General features: G+C 39.9%; 2 protein-coding genes across 2 annotated transcripts in view; one reads left to right on the forward strand and one right to left on the reverse strand.

The window, feature by feature from the left end:
- Nucleotides 1-15,219, reverse strand: part of LOC134543077 (autophagy-related protein 16-1-like) — a 271,142-nt gene that overhangs the window by 163,582 nt on the left and 92,341 nt on the right. Inside the window, exon 2 of the mRNA XM_063387840.1 lies at nucleotides 860-917. The gene's annotated coding sequence lies outside the window, so the exon portion shown is untranslated. The remainder of the gene's footprint in view (nucleotides 1-859; nucleotides 918-15,219) is intronic.
- Nucleotides 11,019-15,219, forward strand: part of LOC134543273 (uncharacterized) — a 116,972-nt gene continuing 112,771 nt past the window's right edge. Inside the window, exon 1 of the mRNA XM_063388184.1 lies at nucleotides 11,019-11,088. The gene's annotated coding sequence lies outside the window, so the exon portion shown is untranslated. The remainder of the gene's footprint in view (nucleotides 11,089-15,219) is intronic.

Here is a 15,219-nt window from a genome sequence, read left to right on the forward strand (position 1 = left end):
GGCAGGCACACCCACGGCGCGGCGGCATCGCGCCAGCCACAGACGCCAGAGCGTAATGAGTGGTCTCACGCGGCGAGGTGGTGGGTCCTTCGTTTACTCGGAGGAGCCGCTGATTCTGGAAGCCGGCGGGGGAAGTTATGCGGACAGCTTCAGCGCCGGACGACAATTTACTCAAAATGACAGGGGGCCCCGCAAACATCACATTCAAGAACAGCTTCGCCGGCGGGATCTATTTTTACCCATCTATCTTCTCAGACCGAGCACAACCGTATCATTTCCCTTTGTCGGCGGAATGTATTTGCAACGGAATGACACAGCTTAAGTTTTTTCCCAATTACCATTAGCCGTTACAAAGTAGTAGAAAATATCTTCATTACTGAATGGTTTTATTAAGTAAAATAGTGCGTTACAGTAAAACTTTTCACAATTACTTATAGTAAAAGTATTACTGCATAAACTTTTTTTTTAAATAGAATGCATACGAGTTTATAATTGACTGCACTTAAGACGTGTACATCCAAATTCGAATCAGACTTCTATGTTGATGTGATGAAAAAAATGCTTGAATGAATTTACGTTTCGACAACAACACAATCACTCAACGTAGCTACACACAAAACACGTAAAAATTATTGAGAAACGGAATCCAAAAATTACAAGAGCGATTAGGTGTGGCGACCTGAAATTAACGGTAAAAACTAATGTTGTGCTAAAAATCACATATCTACAAGTACTACACACATCTGAAAATATTCAAACAAGTCATAAGGTAAGAGGATATATAATAATAATAACAATAATGGGACAGGCAAAAAACGCGTTTAAAAAAAAGTACAAGAAAAATGTATACAAAGCTTACCGCAAACCGGCGGAAAAACAGCACACAGAAACATGTTCTCGTTGTGTCCAAAGCTTACCTGGAACAAAAGAAAACAGGCTGTTAACACATCGGTTTAAAAGAAAATCCTTTTCGCCACAGCCTATGGGCATATGTAGATTTCAAAGTAGGTACCTACTTATTTCTACTGGAATTTTCCGGAAACTTCTGGAACATACTAGATCAAACATTTTCTTATATTAGGCTACATGCAGTCAAATTTTTCGAATCATTTTAGTTTAATGCATCCAGTATTGAATAACTTAGAACGAATTTCATACTAAACCTACCAATGTACTTATGCATGTTTTTACTTCCAAACACTATATTTCATCCCTTGCACTAATAAGTGGTCGTATAAAAATTTGTTTCGAACAAAAGTTTAAGATACTATTGATGTGTAAACATCTTAGCTTTCTGTACACAGCATTTGGTAGGAGTAACTTCGTGAATGGAACGGAAGTAGATTGGAAAGGTGTCGCCGCACCTGTGAAAGTATCAGAAATATCGAAAAGATGGCGGATACAAATGATTCATCAGTATATGTTAACTTCTGCGAACATCGAGGGAGCGTATTGATGTGCCAGACTAAACTTCATAATAGTACAACTATCCTTTAATATTTTATATTATAATTGATAGTCATAAAAATAAATCATGACAACTTAAAAAAATACGTTAAAATGTAGAGATAGCGCAGTGTTCATCATACTGTAGACACACAAGAATTGTTAGCCTACATATATTCTACTCAATGTTGAATAAAAAAGTTTCGTTATAAAATTTTACTGTTAAATTCGAAATGTAAAATCAGCTCAATAATATTACGGTTTTTTTGACGGAAGTATTTACAGACTGATTTCTGTCGATTAAGCAGGAACAAGTAGGCTATATATATACTTAGTGTTATAATGTGTGTTTAAATGTTTTATGTTAATTTTGTTTTAATGTACCTATTGAACTGCATATTTTATTTTGAAAAAAAAAATATTTATAAGATAACACCACGTTCGTACTGCTTTAGAGAACCAACAAACTGTTAAATATATTTGACGCAATTTTTGTTCCAACATAACTTTCCTGGCTAATCAATCATAGGTATTTTTTAAGTTGCGATTATATCTGGTTGTGACTATTCAAGTTTACAAAATGTATTCCAGGATAGTTTCACTATAATAAAGTTCACTTTAGTATTTCAATACGCTTAGTACATCTTCCGATGTTCGCGAAATTTAATATACACGGGTGTATGTTGTCACAAGTGGGTCCGCCATCTTGACGATTTAGGCTCGTGGCTACTGAAGTTTCTGTAAGCATGCGCATTGGACTTTCAACCTGTAAAATTTTCCGTTATGTAATGGGCGCATATTTATTTGCTTTTCGGGTGTGAATACTGAATGTTTACCCTCAACGCGCCTAAAGAAGTAAAACCTCAAAAACGCAGGCTATGATTATTCCGTTATGGGGAGAATTGTAACAGGTTCAGCGTTGAGGCATTTACATGCGACGCGTTCGGTACTCCTGTACGGCTAGCCGTGAGAACTAAACAGTACCATATTGTTAAAAATAATTATAGTTAGATTTTAGAAAGGGAAAAAACATGTTTATCGTTTACCCCTAAAATGAGTAATTTTTTTGTATTTTTATGACGCTTGGCATTATTTTAAAAAAATTCTACATTAAATTTAGTATCCGAGTTTCGTATTACAAATTTATTTCCAATATGAGAACACATGCATTTTACTCGTTACGGAGGCTAGATGTTTACACATCTCTAAAGATGTAATTCTCTGGCAGTATGATTAAAGGTATCAAATTTGTTGTGCCTAACACGCCAGCCTCTTGATTTACTGAAATCTGTAAACCATGTCATAAGTTTGACTACTGAAATCTGTAGTCTACACTTACCTGAAGAGATCCAAGAATATCGAAACATGGATGCTTACATGGCGTGTTAGGCACAACAAATGTGATAACTTTACACATCTCTATCAAGCACAGAGAGATTTCGCTCACATTTCTTTTTATTTGAAAACTTGTTTATTTAACCCCTTCCAGCTATGTAGACTCATCAAAAATTGTTTCAGCCAAAATTTTTAGACAATATTTAGGATTTTTACAATAAATTGAAACGGATTTGATAGTATACATACTAAAGTAATTATGATTTTTTTTGTTCTACAACCACCGATATCTACAGCACTTGCAGTAGTAATTGTTAGTATGAAAATTAATACTAGGCGCATAATATTGAAAATATTTTGAAGGTTTAAAATAAAAAACAACCACTTCGATAGAGTACAAAATAATTTTAACGGATTTGGTAGTGTTCCTACTAATGGATTTATCACAATTTTGTCCTTCAACCCTTGTTTTTTACCAACCAACCCCTTGCATTAATGGTTGATCGTATAAAATATTTATTTTCACAAACGTTTTTGGTATTACTTTAACGAGCTATAATAACTTCATTCGGATGAGAGATTTGTAATATTAATCTAATAAGAGTGATTTCTTTTTTAACCTTTCCTTCTCTACCCATTTGAACGGATTTTTCCCAATAACAAACTCTACCGAGATTTTACATTACTATATTCTATGTATCAGTTTGGAATTGATTTGTGCCAAATCAAGGTTGTTATCGTGTCCATAAAATGCAATACTTAGGTCTATAAATATTGAGTTGACCATGAAACGAAAAACTCTGTAAAATATTTTGGAATTCTCATCATGGTAACGGCTACAGTAGGTAGAAGTTCTTCGAAATCTACCTAATGGTAGCTGTATTCATTATAACGAAAGACAAATATTTTAAAAGGTTATTCAGTAATATTTTTAAACAAAAATATTGTATCACCCAATGAATCTACACATAAAATCAACTGTAACACTGCTAAGTCATACGGCATTCAAATGTGTTGTCATGGAGTGTTCACAGATCACGCATGGACAGTTTCTGGTCAATTTCAGTAAAAAAAAAAAAAAAGTCCCGCGTATTTAATTTAGGCAACACATTATGTACTGTGTTCTTTTCTATTATTAGATTTGGACAAAATTTATGTACACAAAAATTATTTTGAGGGTATTCTTACGTTTAAGTACTGAAATATTTCAGTCATCTATATATATAAAAATGAAACCCGTTTTCCTTGGTCACGGCATCACGCGTGAACGGCTGGACCGATTTCACTAATTTTTTTTGTTGTGTTTGCTATGGTCAGGAGAAGGTTCTTATGAAAGAAAAAATTAAGAAAATTGTGCGGAAAATTAGAAAATTTAAGAATAATGAATTCCTATTTCCCTTGGTCACGCCATCACGCGTAAATGACTGAACCGATTTCACTAATTCTTTTTTTGTTGTGTTTGTTATTGTCACGAGAAGGTTCTTATGAAAGAAAAAATTTAACGGAAAATTAGAAAATTTAAGAATACTGAACCACCATATATAAAATTATTTCCAAACTAACCCAACACTTTGTACAATATAAATATTTTTAAAGTAACCTTATGACGTTTGACATAGAATTGACAGAATGTTTGCTGCAAATATCTTCAAAGAGGATGTAAAGAAACTGTATCGTTTAGGAAATATTTATCAACATTAACGTTTTACTACATATTGTACCGGTACATTCGGTACAGAGCTGCTGGCGCAGGCTATTCTGGCTGTGTACATTCTGCCTAGGCCATTGTCATGCCATAATTCGTTATTACTGTGTTGCAGTTTAAAAATAGAAAAACAAATCAATACATTATGTAAACATTTTCTATGTTTGTTTTTGTGTGATATACTTGCTTATAAAGAAGAATACAACCGTTTTCTTTAATTTACAGTTGAATTTTCATTTTTGAACTTTTTAATGTAAATTTATGTCGTTTGACATATAATTGTTTTAAAGACTAAGAAGAATTTTGTTTGCTAATAAGTGTTTGTTAATCATGGTAAGTTCACAGCTTCATATTGATTTTTAGAACTTTTTGGTGACTACACAATACTATAATTTGATATACATGGTTATACAGAAAATGTATGAGAGCTTTTTATTTTCAGTTGGATTTTCGTTTTTAACAATGCCACCAACCAGACGTACAAGCTTAGGCCGCAGAACTCGAAATACGGCAAGTCAAAGAAATATACGAGCAAATCAAAGTGATGAGCAACGCGAAGCGCGAAATGAACTTGAACGGAATCGATATCAAGATAGGAATGTTGTGTTTAATCCCCACAGAGCTGCATTCAGTTATAATGTGGCAATTGATTACAGTTCAGAGCAAATTGTTGCTATTGGACTAATGAATATTGTGTGTCCACATTACAAGGCATTGAAATTTAAACATGAAGCCCCTGGATTGTGTTCCGCCAGCGGCCAAGTCAAATTCACGCCATTTGTACCGCCATCTAAGATACCTAAGATAGGTCAGCTATACAAAATAAAGTAGTGCATCATTGCTACGCTAAGGCGGTACGAAGTTCGCCGGGTCAGCTAGTATGTTATAAAGAGAAAAAAACAGTAGGAAAACAACATTGAACATTTTTAGAAATGTAAAATTTTTATTCATAGCGCCTAAATATTGTTATGATAATATAAGAAATGGAAAGCAGATCGAGAAAACGACTGTTGATTTTAATTTCTTCAGTTACGTTTTAAATGGTTTTAATGAAGTATGTACATACCGTACGTACATTCACATAAACGCATGGGTCGTTTTCTATAGCCTTTTTGCAACACAAAGGGGAAATTAACAAACCCAACACGGTCGGAAAAAAACCCGCGGGCCTTCAGGTTGACAATCAGGCTTTGCGATCAACGTTAGGACAACCCCAGTCTACGTAGAAAGCGTGATTTCACATTTTTGAAACAGTCGCTAAAATGGCAGTATCAGCACATCATCTGTAGCTGACACTTCGCTTCTAAAACACCAGGTAGGCAGAGAATGGCCACAAAAAACACAACCCCTCGGGTCGAAACGAAAGGGTGTCTTTTTTTCCCCTTCCACGTCGCGAGAACTCGTGGGGTCGACGCACTCTACAACTCAAGGTCGGTCAAAACACGGCGCTGGAAAACAGGGAAAGTTTCCAAGGGCGCAGGGGACAGGTTCATCTAGAGTGCGTAAAGGAAGGGCGCTCTTGTTATTTACTGGTCCAGGGGAGGATAATATGGACTGCCGCTTCTACCTGGCGCAGGTACAAAAAGGGAGGGTCAGGTCCCATTCTTCTCCCGACAAAACAGTAAAGGGCTGTTTCGAACCTTTGCCGGGAAATTCGCGAGGAGGCCTTCTTGAACTGTGGAATGGTGAGGATATATATATAAAAAAAGGTACATGGTTGCCAACCCAAGAAATGAAATAAGCCAACATGGAATGTGTCTTCTGCCAGACTTTGGAGATGGTATGTACATTGAGTAATTAAAATGTTCTAGCTACTCGTATTGACTTGTATCAAACAAAGGGTATCTAAATAAAAAAAATTGTGAAAGCCAAATACAACCAAGTCCAGATGCTCAACTGTTTTGGAGGCTTGGTGTCCATCCGGGTAGACTATGACAATGACTCTCAATACTTAAGTTTAGTTCCCTCCCCCCTTCTTTACCCGTGTATATAGACGTAAATGCAATAACAAATAATGTACCTGCGTTAATTAGACAGGGAATAAAATTTAACACAACACACTTATAAAATATATTTTCATATATAAGAAAACACGATTGAGGTTTTATAAAATGCTTAACCAATTATAATGTATAAAACTAATTAAAACTTATTTGTTAATAAAAAGAAGATATAAAGTAAGGCCAATTATGACACATAAAATTCAGAATACAACTAACCAAAATTTGAGACTAAATAAATCACCGAGAACAGTATAAATGACGGACTTCCACGTCAAAAAAAAAAAAACGTGAGACGGTGGAGTATACGCATCTTCACTTCCCAACGGTTTTCGAAACGATGAGTAACTGCGCGTGACCGCATCAACACGCATTCGTCTCCTCGCGGTCATAAGTCATCGTGACAGTCACGCCATCGCGCCGTGAAGACCAAGCAGGTCCACCGAAGAGACTAACGGGTCTCTCCCAGTGTTACGGAATTCTGAATTTCGATCAAGCATCGGCTTCACGCACGACGAACATCACAGCAGACCCAGAGCAAGGACAATCCACGCGCTGCAAGGTGAACAATAGAAAAACTCGTCTTTGGCGCACGAACGTTTCTTACGTAAAAAACGCAAAAAGTCGTTCTTAGGCCCGTATTCCTAGTGCACGATAGGACACGGCCAGTCCCTTATTTATAGAGAACGTATTTTGGTGTCCTATCCGTTGCCGATCTGTTGCCCAAATTCCGCACATGCGCAGAGCTCACATTATCGTTGATTTCGTCCAGGAAACGGACTCGCGTTTGACGCCATTAACTCGTATATAGTGATTTTTGTGATCATCAGGGAACATACAAAGCGTGTTGGTGTGCCAAATGATACTCTACGATGGCGAAATTATCCTGGAATATATTTTGTACACTTTAATGGTCAAAACAAGAAATAATCTCAACTTTAATTAGTTAGGCCGTTTTATTTTTGTGCGATGGTGCTCCTATTTCCAGTATTTTTGCCGTAACAATTGCCTCGCGCAGGGCACTGTTTATTAAAACTGTTGCCGATTTGGTGCCTAACTGGGATTCTGTTTGGACACGTTCTGTAATACGGCCATCGATTTAGTTTACGGTTGTATCTCAACAAGGGCAGTGCTTATTCGATACCTTACCCGAACGTCTTGAAATACCGCCCTTAGTATTATACACATTGAAAATGCACGCTTATGGTTCAATAACACGCGCTATGTTAGTTATCAGATTTCTCACGACGGTACTTTATTTTAAGAGCTATTCTTCTAGATCTACCAAGGTAGGCCTAGCTCTGGTGCATTGGCTGTTTGGTAACAAAATTTACAGTCAGGAATTAAATTAAAACTTATTACGAGCTATTAAATTTCACGAAAATGAAAAAAAAGGCCCTTTCTTAAAAGCTTATTACGTACATTTGTGACGAAACGTAATACACAAGAAAGAGAGCCAACGTGGTGAATTTACAGGATACGCTCTTAAATAATTGCAATAACAAGAAAATGAAACAACTAACATACCACGTGAGACCGAGCCACGATATGTGCATCGCTTCATATCACTGTGCTTACCATCACGAAAATTGCAGTTGCGTGCGTGTGTGTATGTATGCGTGTATGTGTGTATGCATGTATGTATGTATTCATGGGCGTAGATCCGGCGTAGGGCTAAGCGCCCCCCTCCTGGAATCAAAAACCCGAGGGGCTTGCAAAATTGACTGTGAAATGAGAATAATAAAACTTTAACCTGCGGGCCATCCTGGTAATCCTACAGATTTTCGCCCTGTACGTATGTACAAATCAATCAATGTGCATTATTTTCATATTTCTTCGCTATACATAGGAATTGCTTCATGAAATTTTAACACATTATTTTGGACTTTTTTTTACTACACAAATATAATATTTTCAACACAATAGTTAATTTTTTTTAAATTTAATTGGGAATAGTGTTGTAGGCATTTGTATATAAAAATTGCAATTTTATCACAATGGTATGAACGCTCTATACCAATACATAGGCAAAGAATTGACATTATGGACATGGTGCTTACTACATTTAATAATAAAACACATAGTGTTATTTACCTCCGAAGTACAAACACACACACATACACACACATATATATATTGTTACGAGGATGCTAGCGACGTGGCAACCCAGTGTTGTGAGAAGCCGCGCTGGCCGACGCGGCGTGGGGTCCAGGAGAGACACCACCTTATCCCGGACAGGCAGCGTCCTTCCCACTACACGGGAATCCGATTAGCATCGGTACCTCTCCGTCCCTCTCGAGGGTTCGGCAGGTCCCTAGAGCCCCGTCACAAGGGACGCAACTAGGACGCCATTGTTCTCGCAGTTTCCAGTGTTAATTAGGGGGACCTCTGATGAATGCAACACTTGAGGGAGCTACGAGACCTCCCCACGGGAAGTCTTGAGACATAGTTAAGAGAATGGCCCCGACCTGCGATAGTGCGTGTATAAAACGAGTAAAGAGTGCGAGGCTAGTGACGATACAAGCTATTTCTCGAGGTATTACGAGAACAGTGAAGTGAAAGAGGGCGGGCGACCCGTTGGCGAGCGATAGCGGGCGACGAGTAACGAGCTTCATGTACGAATATCGGAGCAACGGGGGGCAGTGTTACGTCGCGGCGAACGGGCGATTAGTACGGAGCAGTGTGTTGAGACAGTGGTTCGTGGTAAGAGACGAACAGTAGGCTAATTAGAGCCATTGTCGAGCCGAGCTCCAGTGGGGGAGAGTAAAAAATTGAACTTACGAAAGTGTGATCAACCTGTGTACAGTCATTTGAACTGTTGCAAGTTAATACATAATTAAAGTTTGACTTAACGTCTCGTCAACGAGGTCGTTGGAGACGGTAAAACCCAACGTCATAATTCAGGGCTGCAAGCAGGGGCGCAAATCTGTTGGATTCCCAAGGAATGGGAGGGGGGGAGGAAGAGAGTTATGCGTGTGGGTTTCAACCGAGTCATCTCTGGAGAGGATGCTTGTATGTTTCACAGTCACGATTTTGCAAGCGCAAGAGGGCCCCCTTAAAGGGGTTCTTAATTCCAGGGGAGCCTACCCCCCTCCCCCTTGCCAGCATCCACCAAGTGATCTACGTCCATATATGCCGGGGAGGTAGCCGGTCGCACGGAAAAGTCCCAGTGTTTCCCTTGAGTGATCTAGTTCCCCAGAACACGAGTCCAGTAGCTTACCAATGCACCACCTAGTTTGGTAATCTCATGTATTGGAGAATTCATTTGGGGCGAAAGGGGAACGATCATAATTGCACCCCTTCCCCAAACACATCCTCTCGGAAATAAATGAACTGGTAGATAAAATGCATGTTAGAACATTAAATTCAGCATACATTGAAGGATTTCTGCCAACCTCAGCACAAAAAATTTCCGTTAATACCTTATAGTTGCGTAATTAACGATTTAACTTATTTTTTTAAAATTAAATATATGATTTAAAGCGAACACGGAATGCATGCGGTCGTTGGTAAGCAAAAGTAAATAACGCTAGTAAGCAAATAAATTTGCTATGACATATTTTAGAAGGGCTGGACTACGTTATGAGTCTATGATGTGACGGTTACTTTACAGGGCCTTAGTCAGGATTCTGTGAAGAAAGGGTTCCAGCAAAACCATTATATTTTTTTATAAGTAAGATTTCTTTACGATCGAATTTTAAAATAAAAATTTTTTGTCGCACAAAAATTGCAGAGAATATTAGACTCTCTATGTTTATACATAGAAATTAAAGAAGTCCAGGAAAAGTAGTAGAACATACGCAGAATAAGGACATAAGATGAATATCATTATTCAGCGAGGAATATTTTTACAAGGCATGTTTGGAACGTATGTAAGCTCACTAGCTACCTAATGTTGGGCTACTGCAACTACCGGAGTCCAAGCAGCCCCTCACAGGCACCAGGTGTGGACACAGTGATCGCGATGACCACCCGCGGGAGAGACCGCGGTTCGCGGGACCCCGTCACGAAGCGCGGAGAGCCCTCGTGGTAACGAACCGTGATAAACAATCGCCGCACAACTTAGTTCTGGCCCGCGACCTTTGAGATTCACCCCGCGAGGACCACGGGCCGATTATTTCCAGAGCAACGAGAGAGGGGGTAAAAAAAAAAAATACAAAACAAGACGCGCTCTTCGCGATCGGAGGTGAAGGACCCTTCCGGAGTGGACGCCGGGAGCACCACGACGGCACACGAGGGAGGGCCCGCGGGTGAGTCAGCGGCGCTGCGATTGGCCGGCGTCGGCCCCCACGTGACCACGGGCGAAGCACGGGATTTGTACCCGGAGTAGCGGGACCCCACCCCGAGGGGAGGGGAGGTTGGAGCACCTGAAGAGGAGGAGGGGGGGGGAGGAGGAGGAGGACCGCTCCTGCGGCGGAAAAGACGGCGGGCCAAGGCGGCCGCGTGCCACTGCAGTGCGGAGTGTGAAGGTGAGCGCAGGCAAGGCCAAGGACAAGTGCCGCCGCCACCACCGCCGCCGCCGCCGCCGCACGACCCACCAGCCGCCACGCCGCGCTGCGCCGGGAAGAGACGCGGGAGGTTCACTCAACCCGACACGCCAAGGTAAGCCGCGTCGCGCATCCCGTCCGACCTTGCTCCGACCACGAAGCAAATGTTTCCCTCCTGCCGAGTCCACTTGCCCTAGCATCAAGTCAGGACATGCTGAAACTAAACACTGTGCAGCTGTGACGAGGGAAGATTGCTACTGAGCGCTCACATCAGTTGGAACGGAATTCAAGTCCTTCTTTTAGAGTCAGATGTTAATAACACGAAACTTCTAGTCTGAATACTTTTGTCAGTTATATACGCTACGTTTCAAGTTGAATTCTGTGCAATATAGGTGGGATGCACTGTAAATGACACTAGTTATGTTCCCTGATATATTAACTTTTTTTTCCTTTACGTACACGGGAGTGAGAGGGTGTGCAGTAGTTTTTTTTAGATATTCTGTCTGAAGATTTTAAAATATAGCAGCACGAATACCCTAATTTTATATTTTTGAAAGGACTTGGAACTGAACTCGTAATGTCTTCAAAGCAGGTATCGAAACACATAATCTGTGATTTTTTTTTTATATTAGTATGAAAGCAGATTGCAAATCAAACATATTTTGTAGGTTTGAGTAGAAAAAAAAAAAGGAAACTTAACCACGCAACATATAATTCCGCATCACTTAAATATGACTCTAGAATAATAAATAATTCATAGTCGAACATTTTATTAACCTGTAAAGAGTCAAAGTTCAGTTTTATTCTGTGTTTGCTGTTAAGCTATAGTTTGATTGAAGTAGCAAGAAGTACCTAACGCGAACTAACATAAAAACAAACAGTTGGGCATGAAAAAGAATCTAGTGAATGAGATATGGCATGTGCCTTTCGCAAAAGGGTGAATTCGTGGTATTCATGTATGTTCGACTAGATATGGCAACGTCACGCTACCGTATACCATTTCAACAGGACGAACCTACATATTTGAAAGATAAAATCAAACAAAGGTGTAGCCAGTGTCTTTCAAACACTATTTTTACTAAAACATAAATTATTATGAAAACATTTTTACGAACATTGATTCGAGTATTTTTTCTCTCCCAATAAATTTCGATTTTAATTCATTTTAAATATGAAGTTTCTTTCAAGAACTTAAACAATTCATGATGGTTTTAGGAAAAACGTCATACTATTATTAAAAACTGTCAATGTGCTAGCAATATTAAGGAAGTGACGTTATGTGGCAAGAAAGTAAAGCAGAGAGTCAACTTATATTTTGTACAATCTTGTCATCAAGAAAGAACACCAAATTGCCTCATAAGTTTAGAGCTACGCGACTCTTACGTGATAAAGTCACAAAATAAATATGATGTAGTTACGCCAATATTTTAAAATATTTTTTTTTGTATAATAAAATAGAAGAAATTTATTGGCCTTATATTATATCGTTACACATTTAATAGCGGCAGGTGTTGCTCTAGGGTTCAAAGTATACTTTTAGCTCTGGTGTCGTGGGTTCGAGAACCATCTTGAGCCATGATGTTTTTAGAATTATTATTATTATTATTATTTTTTTTTTTTTTTTAGCCGTTTCATACACAGCTTCCAGGCACAAACTAATAAATTTAAAAAAAAAAACATACTCATTTCTTATCTCTCTAGTTAAGGGGTAAAAATACTAATTACACATAAACGACAAGACCAATATCTTTCCAGGCTTTTTTTTATGTTGTTATATTACAAGTTGTTATCAATCAAAGGGCTTCACAATGCAACCTCCATGAAGAAATAGATAGTAATTTCACGTTGGAACTGAGTGACCTCAACAAGTGACTAAAAGTTACATTCCATACATTATAATATACAATGAAACTGCTTGTGAAGTCTATAAGCATTTATACAGTATGAATGCCTATTCAAGCGTACAACGCATGAAATATGAGAGGTGCGTTAAGCGCGCGCTCGCGCGTTCGAATCACCAGGCATCGAAGACGGGGTCCCGGAGCCCGTTTCCCGGTAAAGGATCCGGCCGGAGATGGCCCGCGCATGCGCACACAATACGCGGAAGTCGCCGCGCGGAACACGTGGGGGGGTGTTTTCGATACGTCCGGCCAGACGGACATCTCCCCCACCTCCTCCCCCTCCCCTACAACAACCCTCCAGCAGCGACGCCCTGACACCTCATGGATCAACGTGTCGACGGACGGAATGTGTCCGCGCGTTTAACCGATCTCCCGCGTGCGGCGGAGACGCGCCAACACACGCATGGCTGTTGTGCGTTTCGTGTAACGCGTCTCAGATTTACGCTGTTTTCAAAAAGGAGTACTTATGGTCTATGTATACTTAGGCCAATGTTGTTCTGTCATCAGTGTTTCTAAAGGACCCCAAACACGATCAGTCCGATCTGTCAGTTCGGACTTATCAGTCGGAACTGCCACGCGTGCGCAAGGACGGTGGACTGATCAGTCGGAACTGGTATCTTCCCATCAAATCGGACAGTGGGCTCGAGAGCCCTGAGTCCGAAAATCCAGTCCATCAACTGAGTGTCGCGGCAGACATCTTTGTTTATATGCTTTTTGGTGACTTTTCTAATTCCCCCCCCCCCCTTTTCTAACCAAAAGTGCAATTGCAACATCCAAAGTTTCTTTCATATTCTATGATGAAATGATGCATACAACAGCAGCAGCAACCGCAATATTGATTTTTTTTTGTGGGGAAGGCATCAGTTCAGTCCAACTGTACGGTTCGAACTAGGAGCTGGGCTTATCGTGTGTGTGGTGGCCTTAAAAGAACTTCGCGTGTTTTTCAGTGTTCGTAAACAAACATAATGTGATGCCTTGCAAGTAAAAACTGAAAAAAACTGGTACTTCTATTTGAGAACTGTCAAATTTGAGACAAATTCACATGACGCAAACTATAGCAGTATGACTGGTCATTTCAACAGCATGAACAGCACCGAACTTGCTTTGTTTTCGCGCGAAAACCTGCATCACAAATACACTGAGTGAATCATTCTCCTGACGTATACAAACACGCTGCAAAGCTAGCCAACCGACGCACAAATCTCTCGAGTCTTGACAAGTTTTGCGGGCTGGTTTGTGTAAACTAAATGCACGTTCGAGCTACTTTATCCAACTTAGCAGACGTCTCACCCGCTGAAAAATCTGAAACCCTAATAGGAGGTAGATGTGTGAAAATTAAGAGTTATTTTTCGGTCAGGTTAGGCTCAACAAACTCGTTGATAAACCAATTTCAATACGTGTCAAATAACCCTTGATCAAATAATAGATCTAATTGAAATGTAAAAAAAAGCTGATTGTGCATGTCTTTTGTAGTAGTATACCTACAGAGATATCTACCCGACATTGTTAGATTGTAAAATATAGCTTAGTTGGTTCTTTGAATATATATACTGTATAGAAGTCGCCAGCCCAGGTTAAAATTTCTAATACGGTTTTGAGGTAATTGGTTAATTCACCGCCGCAATCGCTACCATCTCTAGGGCATCGACTTGTGGTGGTCCCTAGCGGACAAGTGCCGAACTCTTCAAACATCCCTTCCCCCTCCCGTTGAACGACGTTGAGCTGCAGTAAATGATTGATGAGGGGTGCGGGGAATGACAGCGGGCGACAGCGCTGCGCTCTAACGTGTAAATAACAACTAAGACGATACAGGGCGTTACGGCAGCGCACTGCAGCGGTGAAGTTCCCAAGCTGCTCATCATACGCTTTTGAAAAACGTAGAGTAAATCCTATCCACTCGCGACTTCTATACAGTATATATATTCAAAGGTTGGTTGAATAAACGAGCCTCACCAGACTACGGAAATCGTACATTGGTATCGATTATCAGCGAAACTGTAAAGGTAACAACAGGCGGTCGTGCATAAAGATGTAAGGCGACGGGATCTCCATGATAACGATGACTTCTAACCACTCGGGTATCCACTCGGTGCTCATAAATATGAGTCACATTAGGGAGCTGGAATCGAACACGTGACCTCGCCACGTAAGCGTGAAGTTTTTGCGGCCACCAAGGACCTCCCACCTTCACAAGAAGTTTAGTTAAAAAAAAAAAATGTTGCGGCAACTCTTCTCACGATATCTGGGTTAGTTCTAGCACGTTAATACATTTCGTGACGGCTGTGATGACTTCCAACAGTACCTGCCCATTAGCAAAGAAATTGTCTATGACAAAACGCACCCTT

Source organism: Bacillus rossius (genome assembly GCF_032445375.1).
Source record: "Bacillus rossius redtenbacheri isolate Brsri chromosome 9 unlocalized genomic scaffold, Brsri_v3 Brsri_v3_scf9_2, whole genome shotgun sequence".
NCBI lineage: Eukaryota > Metazoa > Arthropoda > Insecta > Phasmatodea > Bacillidae > Bacillus > Bacillus rossius.